We start from the raw sequence: 12,186 nt of genomic DNA, 5'->3' as shown, positions 1-12,186 counted from the left end.
TAAAATAGGGAATTTCCATTCGTTCAATTTTTGCACAATAAAGTGTGATTTTTTTTAAAGTGATATACTAGCCGGAGTCCAATTTGCATAAAATGTGATTGTCCCCCTATACCAAGAGAACCATTCCATTACCCAGTGTAAAGTGGTCTCAGAAATGCTCATTTTCTTGACTGCTAGGCCTAGAAATGTAATGTGAGCCACACATATAATTGAAAACTTTCTACAGCCATATTTTTCACAGTAAAAAGAAATAAGTGAATTAATTTTCAGGTATGTTTATTTTTCCCAATATGTCAAAATTCTTATTAACATGTAATCAATATAAAAATTATCAATGAGATACTTTACATTCTTTTTTTTCATGCTGAGTCTTTGAATCCCAGTGTGTATTTTACACATACAGTGCATCTTAGTAAGTAAGGACTTGACATGTTTTGGGTGCTCAGTCACTGACTGTGGCTAAAGCTACTGTATTCAACAGAACGGATATAGAAAGTTGCCAACCTTGCACACAGCAGAGGCTGGTCTTGCTACTGTCTGTGTCCATCAGTGTTTAGCTCAGCGCCTCTGTGGCACAAAGTAGGATCATAATGCACACAGTAGGGTTAGTGAATAAATTCATGCCCAAAGCCCGTACTCTCTGTAGTCAGTCAGGAAATGGTTCCTGCTCTGGGGACCAAGTTGAGAAGGGAAAACTGGACTTAGGGAATTACATTCCAAAATCAAATGCAAAGAAGCTGGTAGGGTTTGGCACAGACAGTCAGAGTCATGCAAAGATGGCTAAGATACTTAGTGAGTGAAAAAAGAAAACTGAAAAACAAATATAATATCAAGCCATTTTTGTAAAATGAATTTATATCCTGGTTCTGCCACTAACATGTGTATGTTAATATGCTCATAGAAAAAGCAACCTGTTTAGGGCCGGCTGAGTGGCGTGCTGGTTAAGCGTTGGCTTGGGATGCCAGCTCTGAGCAGCAGAGCCCCGGTTCAGATCTCACATGAGGGCCAGTGATGCTGCGCCCTCTACAGCTAAGATGGTGAACAACAGCTTGACCTGGAGCTGGGCTGCCCTGAGTTGCCCGCAACTGTGTAGGCTGCAGTGGGGCTGGACAGTAGCGAGCGTGCACTTTCGTGAGCAGCCGTCCAATGGCCGGTGAGCGACTGTCTCACCCGGGAAGAGCGCAATGATCACAATACCAACATGGGCCAGTGAAATGAAGTCCTCCACAACTAGACTGAAGAACAAAAGGACAGCAACTTGTCTGTTCCCCTTCCCCAATTCCCCAATAAAATCTTTAAAAAAAAAAAGAAAGAAAGAAAGAAAAAGCAACCTGTTTATAGTAATTGAGTAGCAGGATAACAAGTTGGGTTTTGAAGAATGGGGAGGGTTTCAGTCAAAATTAGAGGAAAGTCAAGAATGTTCCAAAGAAGCACTGACTTCCAAAAAAATTTGAGGGAACTTATAATATTAAACCATATGCAGAACACTTCAAGACTCACCAAGGATTATGCTACACCCTTCAGAAAGGAAAGGTTACTGAGCCAGAAGCCTATGGCGGGACCGCTACTGCCACTGGGTACTAGGCTTATCTCTGAGCTTCCTGGTAACCAAGATAAAAATGGAAATGTGTCCATTCTCACCATAAAATCCCAGGAAACATGGTATTTTCTCAACAGAAACAAGTATTTTGTGAGCACTCCATTCAAAAGAGAATTTATTATGTAGATCCTTATAGAAAAGTCACTGAAGGACCCAGTGGACAGTTTCTCCAACAGCGATTTGGCAGCAGAATCTGCAATATGTTGATCAGTGGTTCCCAAATAGATAGATGGTGCTGATGTTTGGGTGGGTTGGGGAACCATGGGATGGGTGGGGGTGGGGAGGGGATGAAGGGAGAGGTTTACATAGCCCAGCACCTCTCTACATGGTGGGGAATGCAGAAGCCCTGTGGGGCTCGAAGTGAGTTTGGAAATGTAACAGAGTGCCCTGCTACTCTGAGTGGCCACCATGAGGACCAGCATCATCATCACACGAGAGCCATTAGAAACGCAGCACATCAGAGCTGCCAGGTGGCTCAGCGGGTTAAGAGAGTGCGAGCTCTGAGCAACAGGGTCACTGGTTTGATTCCCACATGGGCCAGTGAGCTGCACCAGAGCTGACCTGCCACTGAGCTGCCAACAGGTGGCAGGATGGCTCAGCTGGTGAGAGCGCATGCTCCTAACAACAAGGTTGCCAATTTGACTCCCACATGGGCTGCTGGGCTGCGCCCCCCCTCCACACACACACACACACACACACACACACACACACACAACTAAGATTGAAAGTGGCGACTGGACTTGGAGCTGAGCTTGCACCCTCCACAGCTAAGATTAAAGGACAACTTGACTTGGAGCTGATGAGTCCTGGAAAAACACAATGTTCCCCTCCCCCAATTCCCCAACACTGTTCCCTTCCCCAATTCCCCAATAAAATCTTGAAAGAAAGAAAGAAAGAAAGAAAGAAAGAAAGAAAGAAAGAAAGAAAGAAAGAAAGAAAGAAAGAAAGAAAGAAATGTGGCACTTCAGGCCCCACCTCCCAAATCAGAATGTGCATTTGAACAAGGCCCAGGTGATTCTCAAGCTTAGTCTCAGTGTGAAGCACTCGTGTAGGGAGCATCTTTTGCACTTGCATCCTCAGCATCCATTCCTCTTCTGATAACAAGAGCACCTGGATTTTCCTGGGGAAACCGGCCTTCTCCCATGCAATGTGTAGGGTTTCAGGGGCCAACCTCACCCTTAAATTCAGGGATTGACAACTTGATACAGGCCTGGCCAATCGGAGAATTCCCTGTCCCCCTGACAACCAACAGTGGTAGGTTTAGCTGCAGGCATGTATGTGATCCCAGCTGAGGCAATCAGAGTCTGCCCTGGGATTTTGCTGGAAGAATTAGGGGAACGGCACTCTCTATTAGGCACTCTCTTTCTTGATATATTGGGTTGTCAGAAAAGTCATGATGCCTTTTTGCAATGAAAAGCATAGAAAAAACACATCATGACTTTTCCGACAACCCAATAGATGTAGATATAAAAACCTGGAGCTTTTGGGAGCCATCCTGACATGAAGGAAAGGGCCGCCTTAGAGTGAAGCCACCACAGAAGGCAGAGAGCAGTGCAATGGAAACAAAGTGACTCCTGAAGACATGTTTAAACACCTGGATCCAGCTATGCCTGAGGCTTTGCAACCTCAGAACTTTCCAGTTCATGAGTAAAAAAATACTCAATTTTGCTTAAGCCAGTTTGAGTTGGATTTCTGCCACTTGCATCCAAATAATTCTCACTGATTCTTGCATATTCCTGCACTACACTCTGGATGGAATAAACCATCTGGGGGTGAGGGCCTAGAATTTGCATTTCTAACAATTCTTCAGGAGATTCTTATGCACTAAAACTTGTGACCTACCAATGTGGTGGAATGAGGGCCGAACTTGGGGTAAGGACTTGGATTTGAACCCTGGTTCTGCCACTGACTGGCTATGTGACCATGGGTAAGTCACTTCCCCTCTCTGAGCCTCATTTTTTTCCCTATAAAATAGAAGGCACTTGCTTCTCAGGCTTAGCCTAAGTTACTGTACAACAGGGATGTGAAAGGTTTTTTAAAAGCTCTGAGAACACATATGTTTCTTGTCTAACGTGATTGAAAACCAGGCTGTGAGAGCAGAAGTGGTCCCCTGGCCCCAAACTAGCTTAGAACTGCTGACCCCTTGCAAACACACTTCCTCAAGTCACTGCTGAACTCCTGGAACACGAAACCACCTCCTCACCCCATCAGCTTCTGCAGGCACTTTATGGGTGGGAAATGAGAAAGGTCACTTGTTTGCCTCAGCTGCTTCCCATGGTCACCATGCTGGCTGCAGAGACTCAGGGTCAAGCCCAAGGGGAGAGGCCAGGGCCCAGCATGAGCATCCTGTGGAGTGGGTGGGAGATGGTTTTCTCGGAGCTTTTAGGCTCAAGCAGAGGCCTATGAGGAGTGGGGGTGAGGAGCTCTAGAATTTTGTCCCACCTCTGCCACAAGCTCACTGTGTGACCCCAGTCAAGTCACAACCTCTCTCTGGGCCTCAGTTTCTCCAAATATGAAGTGAGATGTTAGATACGTTCTCTGAAGGGAATAGCTATAGTTCTTTCCTGCATAGCATCTGCTCCCCCATCTTCTGACAGCTCCCCAGTTTTTTTGGGGGGAATCACCTCTCCCCCATTCTCAATTCATGAATTGGGAAGGAGCTGACTTCAGCCTCTGGTTGTAGGGGTGGGTCTGTAACCAAGCCTGGCCAATGAAAGTTGCAGTAATAAAAACAGAGATGGCAGGTGACTCAATCCTGACCAATGAGAGTCATCCATTGGCCTTTGGCTGGAAAAGAGGCTTGCAGTTCCAAAGCAGAACCAAGAAATGGGGAAATACAGCTTCTCAAGCCCTTGGATCCAGCCCTGCCTGTAGCTGATATGCTCGTGGACTTTCCAATAACCTTCTTCTGCTTGAGCCAGTTTGAGTTAGATTTCTGACCCCTTAAGCCTCAGAAGGAATTTCTTACAAGGGATTGCAGTTCATACTGTCAAGCGTGAATGGCTTATGGCAAAGACTTCCTTGCTAGCAGGTTTTGATAGAAGAGAAGTAAAGAGGGTATTAGAACCATTAGAGTAGGTGAGGATGTGTAGAATATGGACCCTATGAAGCTGATGGCACGGAAGCCATGCCTAGAAAGTACCTGGCATGTATTAGGCCCTCCATATACATTTGTGGAGTGAATGTATTGTGTTCAACTCTCTACAGGCCTTACCATACTTGGCTGAAGTCAGCGGGCCCAGGCTTATTAAGTAATTTTCCAGGTGGGGAAATGGGGGACCATGGCAAAGACTCCCCAGCTACTCAGTGGCAGGTAGACTAAGAATCCAGCCCTCCTGCCCCTCATCCTCCCCTGGGGTCAGCCTCAGAGGCTGCAGGGGGAGGAGGGAAAGTGGGATGAGGAACCCAAACAGGAACTTCAGGAAGCCAGAGTGCCAGAGGCCCAGGGCTCAAGACTGTGCAGTTAGAGGAACTTTCCTTTTTTGGAACAGCTCAGCCATGGGGGTGGAGGGAAAGTCTTCCCCCATCAGGAGCTAATTCTCAGGCTGTACAGCTCCCTCTCTCCTCAGGTTCCCTGACTGCCTTCTGAACGATCCACCGAAACCCCCAAGAGACTGTTTCCCTTAATGGACATTTGGGGGTCACCCCTGACTCCTTCTCTCTCCCCTTTTCTGACCTTCAGCTTCTTTCTGATCAATGAAAAACTTGACCTTAAGGGCCGGTTGAGTGGCTCGTTGGTTAAGATCTGGCTTGGGACGCTAGCTCTGAGCAGCAGGGCCCAGTTCAGATCCGGTATTAGGGCCAGAGACGCTGCGTCCTCTACAGCTAAGATGGTGAACAACAGCTTGACCTGGAGCTGGTCTGCTGTGAGTAGTCGGCGACGGCATAGGCTGCAGTGGGCTGCCATAAAGCTACCGTGAGTGGCTGGCAGCTGGCATGAGCGGCCAGCAGCCAGCATGAGCTGCCAAGAGCTGCCGTGAGCGGCCATCTAGTGTCCGGCAACTGATCTGCCTCACCGGGAAGAGCGCAATGATCATACCAACAACGTCCAGTGAAGCAATGTCCTCCACAACTAGACTGAAGAACAAAAGGACAGCAACTTGTCTGTTCCCCTCCCCCAATTCCCCAATAAAATCTTTAAAAAAAAGAAACCAGTCCTATTTGACTTTACAAACAGGAAGAGATTGGAGAGACCTTCATTTTGTAAGTGGGAGCAGTAGCCCCAGAGAGGGTGTGTTGCGCCTTGGTTCACACAATAGCAAGTGACAGAGCAACCCACTGAAGAGCAACTTGAGGCCTTTGATCGGCCAGAGGGCTAGTTCTGAGGTACCTGTGTTCCAACTACTTGTTCCAAATGCATAGTAAATTCTTAGCACGTTCAATATTACCTCTGGGTCACCTGGTCAACTCCAGAATCCAAGGGCAATTGTGAATATCCTTAGAATAATTTTATCTAAGGTAGGCAGGGGACAGGGAAGTTTGGAAAATATAACATGGGAGCTGAAGTCAGAATTGGGTTTGACTCCTCATTCTCCCTTTTACAGATAAGCAAGCAAGCCTTTTAAAATACAAACCAGGTCATGTCCCTTCTCTGCTCAAAATCTCCTGGCACTCCCATCTCACTTGGAATAAAAACCCGAGTCCCTGCTATGGCTGGCAAGGCTCCATGACCTGGGCTCTCTCAACCCCACAGTTCTGTCTCCTACCAGCTGTCCTTTGATTTTTTTGTTTCATTCCAGCCACACTAGCCTCTTGCTATTCCTCAACTCACCAACCATGCTTCCACCTCAGGGCCATTGTACATGCTGCTTTCTGGAATGTTCTTCACCTAGAAAGCCTTTTTCACTTCCCCCAGATCTCTTCGCAGATCTCATTTTCTCAGAGAGGTCTTCTCTCATCACCCTGGCTAAGATAGGACCACCCACCCCCAACTTCCATCACTTTCTAGCCCCTTCCCAACCATAGCTTTCATGGCTTTAACCACCATCTAATGCGGCCACCACGAGGATGGGCCTCTCAGATCTTACCTGCAGAGAGTGGGATTGACCAATGGCCCCAGCTGCTGTGCTTTGAAGTCCATCACTGTTGCCATGGGCTGCTCCCAGCCAAGGACTGCGTGTGGCAGGGACACTGAGGCAGGCCCAGGCCAGGGCGACCTCTGACGGGAGACTGGCTGAGGGCTTACTGACAGCCTTGCCAAGCCTTCCTTAGAAGGGCACTGCAGTCTAGGGCATTTCTACCTTCCTTTACTTCTTCCCCTCCCTTCCTTTCTTCTTCATTTAAAGTCAAATACGCCTTGCCCTCTAATGGTTCTCCTAGCCTCTCCTAGTTTCTCCCACAGGTATCTCCTCTAATCAATTTCTTGTGTATTTAATATCTCTGAGAGTCTGCTTCTCAAAGGACCTGAACTAATGCACCTAATGGATACCTATGGGTTTGTTTAGCATCTGTCTCCCCATAGAATGTGAGACATATGGGGGTACTGACTTGTTTTGTACACTGCTGTATTCCAGTGGATACAGTCCTACTAGGACATAGTGGGTGCCCAATAAATTATTGAATAATTGAATGAAGTCCCCGTTAGCTTCCTGGGTGCCCCAGTTTCCCACCATATAAACAACAGTGATGAATGTGTGCTTAAGCTCAGAGGCACTGTCTGTGTTTGTGTATCTCTGCTTGGAGAAGAAGTTTTCCTTGACTGAATCTGAGTGGAGGTTGCCTCCTTTAGATAGGTCAGCTGCCCCACAATCTGTCCCCCACAAATAGAAACCTCAAAGTCACAATAATGCATGCTCCAACCTTTTTACAGTTACTTTTTTATAGTTGACAGAGCCTCAGTTTCTTTTGTTTTTTTTTTGGAGGGTATGCATTTTGTTTTTCAAATTACCTTTCATCACCTAGTATAACAGTGCATCATCCTTGTTAAAAATGAAAACATTACAGACAAGTCTAAGGTGCCCTTGCATTCCTTCCTGCACAGGCCCTCCACGGCCACCCCTCCCCCACTCCAGGTAGGCTCTGCATCTGCATTTAATACCCGTCTATTGAAGAGATGCTATTGGTGGCCCGCCTCATCACTCTGCCCTTCATCGTTTTGGATCACTCTCATTGCACTTCCAAATGCCACCACCTACATCTCTTTGCCTGAGAGATTTCTCTGTGGCCACTGGTGCCTGCTCTGCCCATGAACTTGGCAATGGAAGTGCTAGAAAAATATGATCTCCCTGCAGCCTTCAACCAGTGACAGAGAGGAGCAGTTGGGTACATGTCCCAGTTCTCTTGCCTCTTGAATATGTTCACGACCTCCCAGAGCTCCCAGTAGAACTGAGTTCCAGGTACCCACAGGGATGACTGGTGGCTTGATAACACACCTCCATTGGCTGCCTTCTCCTCTCTGTCTTGCTCCCTCACTCTCCTACCAGGATTTTCTGGAATTAAGTCCCAAATAAAGCTAGTACATGCACTTGAAATCTTTTCTAGAATTTGCTTCTGGGGAAACTCGAGCTGAGACACAAATACCCATGGAAAATATGGAGTATATTTTTGTGTGTGTTAACATCAAAGGAATTGTACTGCATAAATGATGAGGTAGCATCCTTCTATGTCCATTTTTTTGGATGAGGAAACAGACTCGGAGAGGGAAGGAATTTTCCCAGTGAATCACAGCTTGCATAGGGCAATGTCGGCACTCCAACTCAGGTCTCCTGTGCTCTGTCTACTGTTCTTGGCAGTCTGACTCCTATTCTCTCGGCTGTCCCTAAGTCTTCTGGGCCAAAGAATTTCAGGGTGATGGTGGGAGCTCAGGCAGGTGTCTTAGGGCAGAATTAGGAATGTAGGCCCAGTGCAGTGCCATCCAGAGGGTGCAGCATGGGTGGCCATAGACACTGGCGAAGAACAAAGGTACGTTTTACAGTCAAGCAAAGATTTCTTCTGCATCATTACCCATGCCTCTAAAAGTACACACTAAAACTCCCAGTCCTGGGGTGGAGGAAACTGGAGAAATGGGGCAGAGATCAAAGTGCTGTGGGAGTTTGTTGAGAAAGAAGAGGATAAGAGAGATTTTACCACTAGCTAGCTGTGTGACATTGGGAAAGTTACTTACCCTCTCTGGGCCTGACATTCCTTTTCAATAAAAAAGGAGGTCTTGTCATGATTGGAGGGCAGGGCTTGAAAACTCAAATGACTGGAGGGGCCCACAGAGCCAAACATATTAGAAAGGTTGCCCAGGCAAGGGTATTGCCCACTGGACAGCAGTGTACAGAGCAGTCCCTACTCAGCTTCACCAATGCTGCCATGAGTGAATAGCAGAGGAACATGGGAGATGGAAGTTCTAGCCCAAGAACTACTAACTCTTCCAGGTTTTTAAGACAAGACAGAAATCCAGATTTATATGAGCTTCTTGACTTTAAATATTAGCAACTAATTAAAAAGAATTGCTGTGTGGAGCCAACTGAAATACCGGGGGTGCCAAAAAAATGTATACAAGTGGACACTTTGGTCAATGTTGCTCAAGCAGTAGTTTGCCATAATCAGAAGTGTCTGGATGCTGATGGTAATACCTCTTGTAATTGCAGAAGTCAGACGTAACTTGTATTCATCTTTTGTTGTCAGTATATATTATTACAATTTTACTAGTTTCCCTTCTTAAAATGTGAATACATTTTTTTGGCACTCTCTGTATACCTATGTGCTGAAATATCTCAGGCAAGGGAAGGGAGAGGTTGTTCAACATTTCTACGTTCAATATTTTTGAGGTCCTACTATGTGCCAGGTGTTAGAGATACAGTGGTTCAGGAGGTAGATTTCTGTGCCTCTTGGGACTTTCTTTCTAGAAGAGTTTGAAGTCCAAGCCCTGGCTAGTCCCCTGAATGCAGACAACTTTCTTCTCACCCTCCGGGGTAAGGGCCCCAGACAGCAGCCTGCTTGGGGTGAGATTAAGATTCATGCATTCCACACCCACTAGGATGGCTATAATAATAATAATAGTAATAATAATAATAATTTTAAAAGGATAATAGAAAGCGTTGGCAAGGATGTGGAGAAACTGGAACCCTTGTACTTTGCCGATGGGGCTGTAAAATGGTGGAAAACAATTTGGCGATTCCTCAAAAAGTTAAACATGGAATTACTACATGACCCAGCAATTCCAGTCCTTGGTATTATATCTACCCAAGGGAACTGAAAATGGGTGCTCAAACAAATACATGTACACATATGTTCATAGCAGCACTATTTGCAAGAGCCAAAAGGTGGAAACCACGCAAATTTCCATCTATGGATGAATGGATAAAGAATTGTGGTATATACATACAATGAAATATTATTCAGCTGTAAAAAGGAATGAAATACTGACACGTGCTAAAATGTGGATAATCTTTGAAAACATTAAGGCAGCCAGACACCAAAGGTGTATACATATTGCATGATTCCATTTATATCCCAAGTAAATTAATCCATAGATACAAAAAGCAGGTAGGTGGTTGCTGAGGGCTGGGGGAGGAAGGCATGGGAGTAACTGCTTAATGGGTATGGTGTTTCCTTTTGGGGGCATGAAAATGTTTTGAAAATACATGGAGGTGGTGGTTGCACAACATTGTGAATGTACTAAATCCCACTGATTTGTTCACTTTAAAATGGTTCATTTTATAATGTTATGTGAATTTCACCTCAAAACATTATTACTACATAAAAATGCTTTGCTAGGATGGTTAAACAAATTATGGTACATCCAAACAGTGGAATATTACACAGCCATAAAAAAAATTCAAGGACATTTTAATGACATGGAAAAATGCTTATAATGTAACACAAGTGAAAAAGTAGGATTAAAAATTGTGTATGCAGCATATTACTAATAACTTTTGTTAAATTAAAAGTGCACAGAAAAGGAGACTCTATAAAAATAAAATAAAATGTTTCTTATACAAATTAAAAAAATGTATTTATGCTTCCATGGTCTGAGTGTCTACTAAGTGTCAGGTACAGTGAATGAGATGCATGAAGATGTCTGCCTTCCTGCAGCGGAGATCAGGAGATCTAGGACAGTGCCCTGGGTCTAGAGGGAGCTGGGAGGTCAGCAGAGCCAGATTCTTCTCTCTTCTCTGCCCCAGACTCCCTAGGTGACCCTTCCAGGTCTCAGTCCTCCTCATTCACAAAAGGAGAGGGCCACAGGTGTGCCCTCTGGAGAGCCATCCAGCCTCTTGGTGTATCCCCCAAGAAACACCTGCCCATGTGCCCAAGGCCACACATCCAGGACGATCCCAGCAGTATTGTTTGTTGTGTGGACACTGGAATAACCTGAATGCTCATCCACAGGGGAATGAGGAATACGGTAAGGTGGTCAAATTCCGGGACACTCCACTTAGAAGGAATGAGCTAGGCTTCTCTTTCTCATCCTGGCTAGACCCTGACAACTTAGTGATAAGAAGGTGGGGGGAGAAAGATAATTGCAGAAGAATCTCACAGTTAGATAGCATTTATGTAGATCTTTAAGACACAGAATTCTATGTATTGTTTATGCATCCATGTATATGTAATAAATGTATAAAGGCACAGACTGGAAGGGCTGTAATTCATAACAGTGGTTGCTTGTGAGGAGGGAGAGAAACAGAACTGAGAGGGATACAATGTAGTGAGGTTTTCATTTTATCTCTTACTTTTAGTAATTTTATTTTATTTTATTTTTAAATCTGAAGCAAACATGACAAAACACTACATTTGTTAATCCTGCATGGTGGGTTCCTGGGATAGTTAATATATTATTCTCTTCACTTTTTTGTATATTAACTCCTCCCCACCCCTCACCCCCCCAAAAAAAAGGACAGTGAAGAGAAAGCCATGGGATAAGGGAACTGTTATTTGAGGCCTTTCTCTGTGCTGGCCAAAAGTTACACCGGTGGTTCTCAAAGTAGGGTCCCTGGACCAGGGGCATCTGCTTCTCCAGGGAAAACAGATTCTCCAGGTCCTGCTGCAGGCGGACAGAATCAGAAACACTGCGGCCAGGGCCCAGGAGTCCGAGTTTTAACAAGCCTTCCAGGTGGTTCTGATGTACTGATAAAGTTTGAGAACCATGGGGCTAGACCATAATAGCTATGACTGTAGTCAACATGTATTGAGCATGTATATCTGTCAGGCAGCACCCTAAGAGCTTTCCTTCAGTAACTCAATCTAAACAACCCTGTGAGGGAGCTATTTTTATTATTATATCCATCCTTTAATTGTGGAAACAGAGGCTCAGAAAGGCCCAATCCCCTGCCCAAAGTCCCACAGGCAGGTTTGCTCCCAGAAGCCCCCTTCCTTAACCAGGACACGAAACTGTCTCTCACATACAGGAACTCTAACATACTCTAGCTCACTGCAGCATTGGAAGAAAGACTTAATAGCTCCATTTGACAAACGAGGAAACTGGAATTCAGAGAGGAAGAGTGACTTGACCAAGGTCTCACGAAGCGGAAAGTGATGGGGGCAGACATCCTGCGGTCTGTCCATGAGGTTGTGAGGTTTGAACTAGACTTAATGGGAATCAGGGCCCAGCGGAGGAGGAGGGGAAAGGGAGATGGGGGAAGAGGAGGAGGGGGAGGGGGAGG

General features: G+C 45.5%; 1 protein-coding gene across 2 annotated transcripts in view; it reads right to left on the bottom strand.

The window, feature by feature from the left end:
• Positions 1 to 12,186, bottom strand: part of HCK (HCK proto-oncogene, Src family tyrosine kinase) — a 36,828-nt gene that overhangs the window by 23,725 nt on the left and 917 nt on the right. The window lies entirely within an intron of this gene.

This window comes from Hipposideros armiger, unplaced genomic scaffold, assembly GCF_001890085.2.
Source record: "Hipposideros armiger isolate ML-2016 unplaced genomic scaffold, ASM189008v1 scaffold_94, whole genome shotgun sequence".
Classification (NCBI taxonomy): Eukaryota; Metazoa; Chordata; class Mammalia; order Chiroptera; family Hipposideridae; genus Hipposideros; species Hipposideros armiger.
The sequence above is the reverse complement of the archived record's forward strand: the minus strand, read 5'-3'. Positions and strand labels throughout refer to the sequence as shown.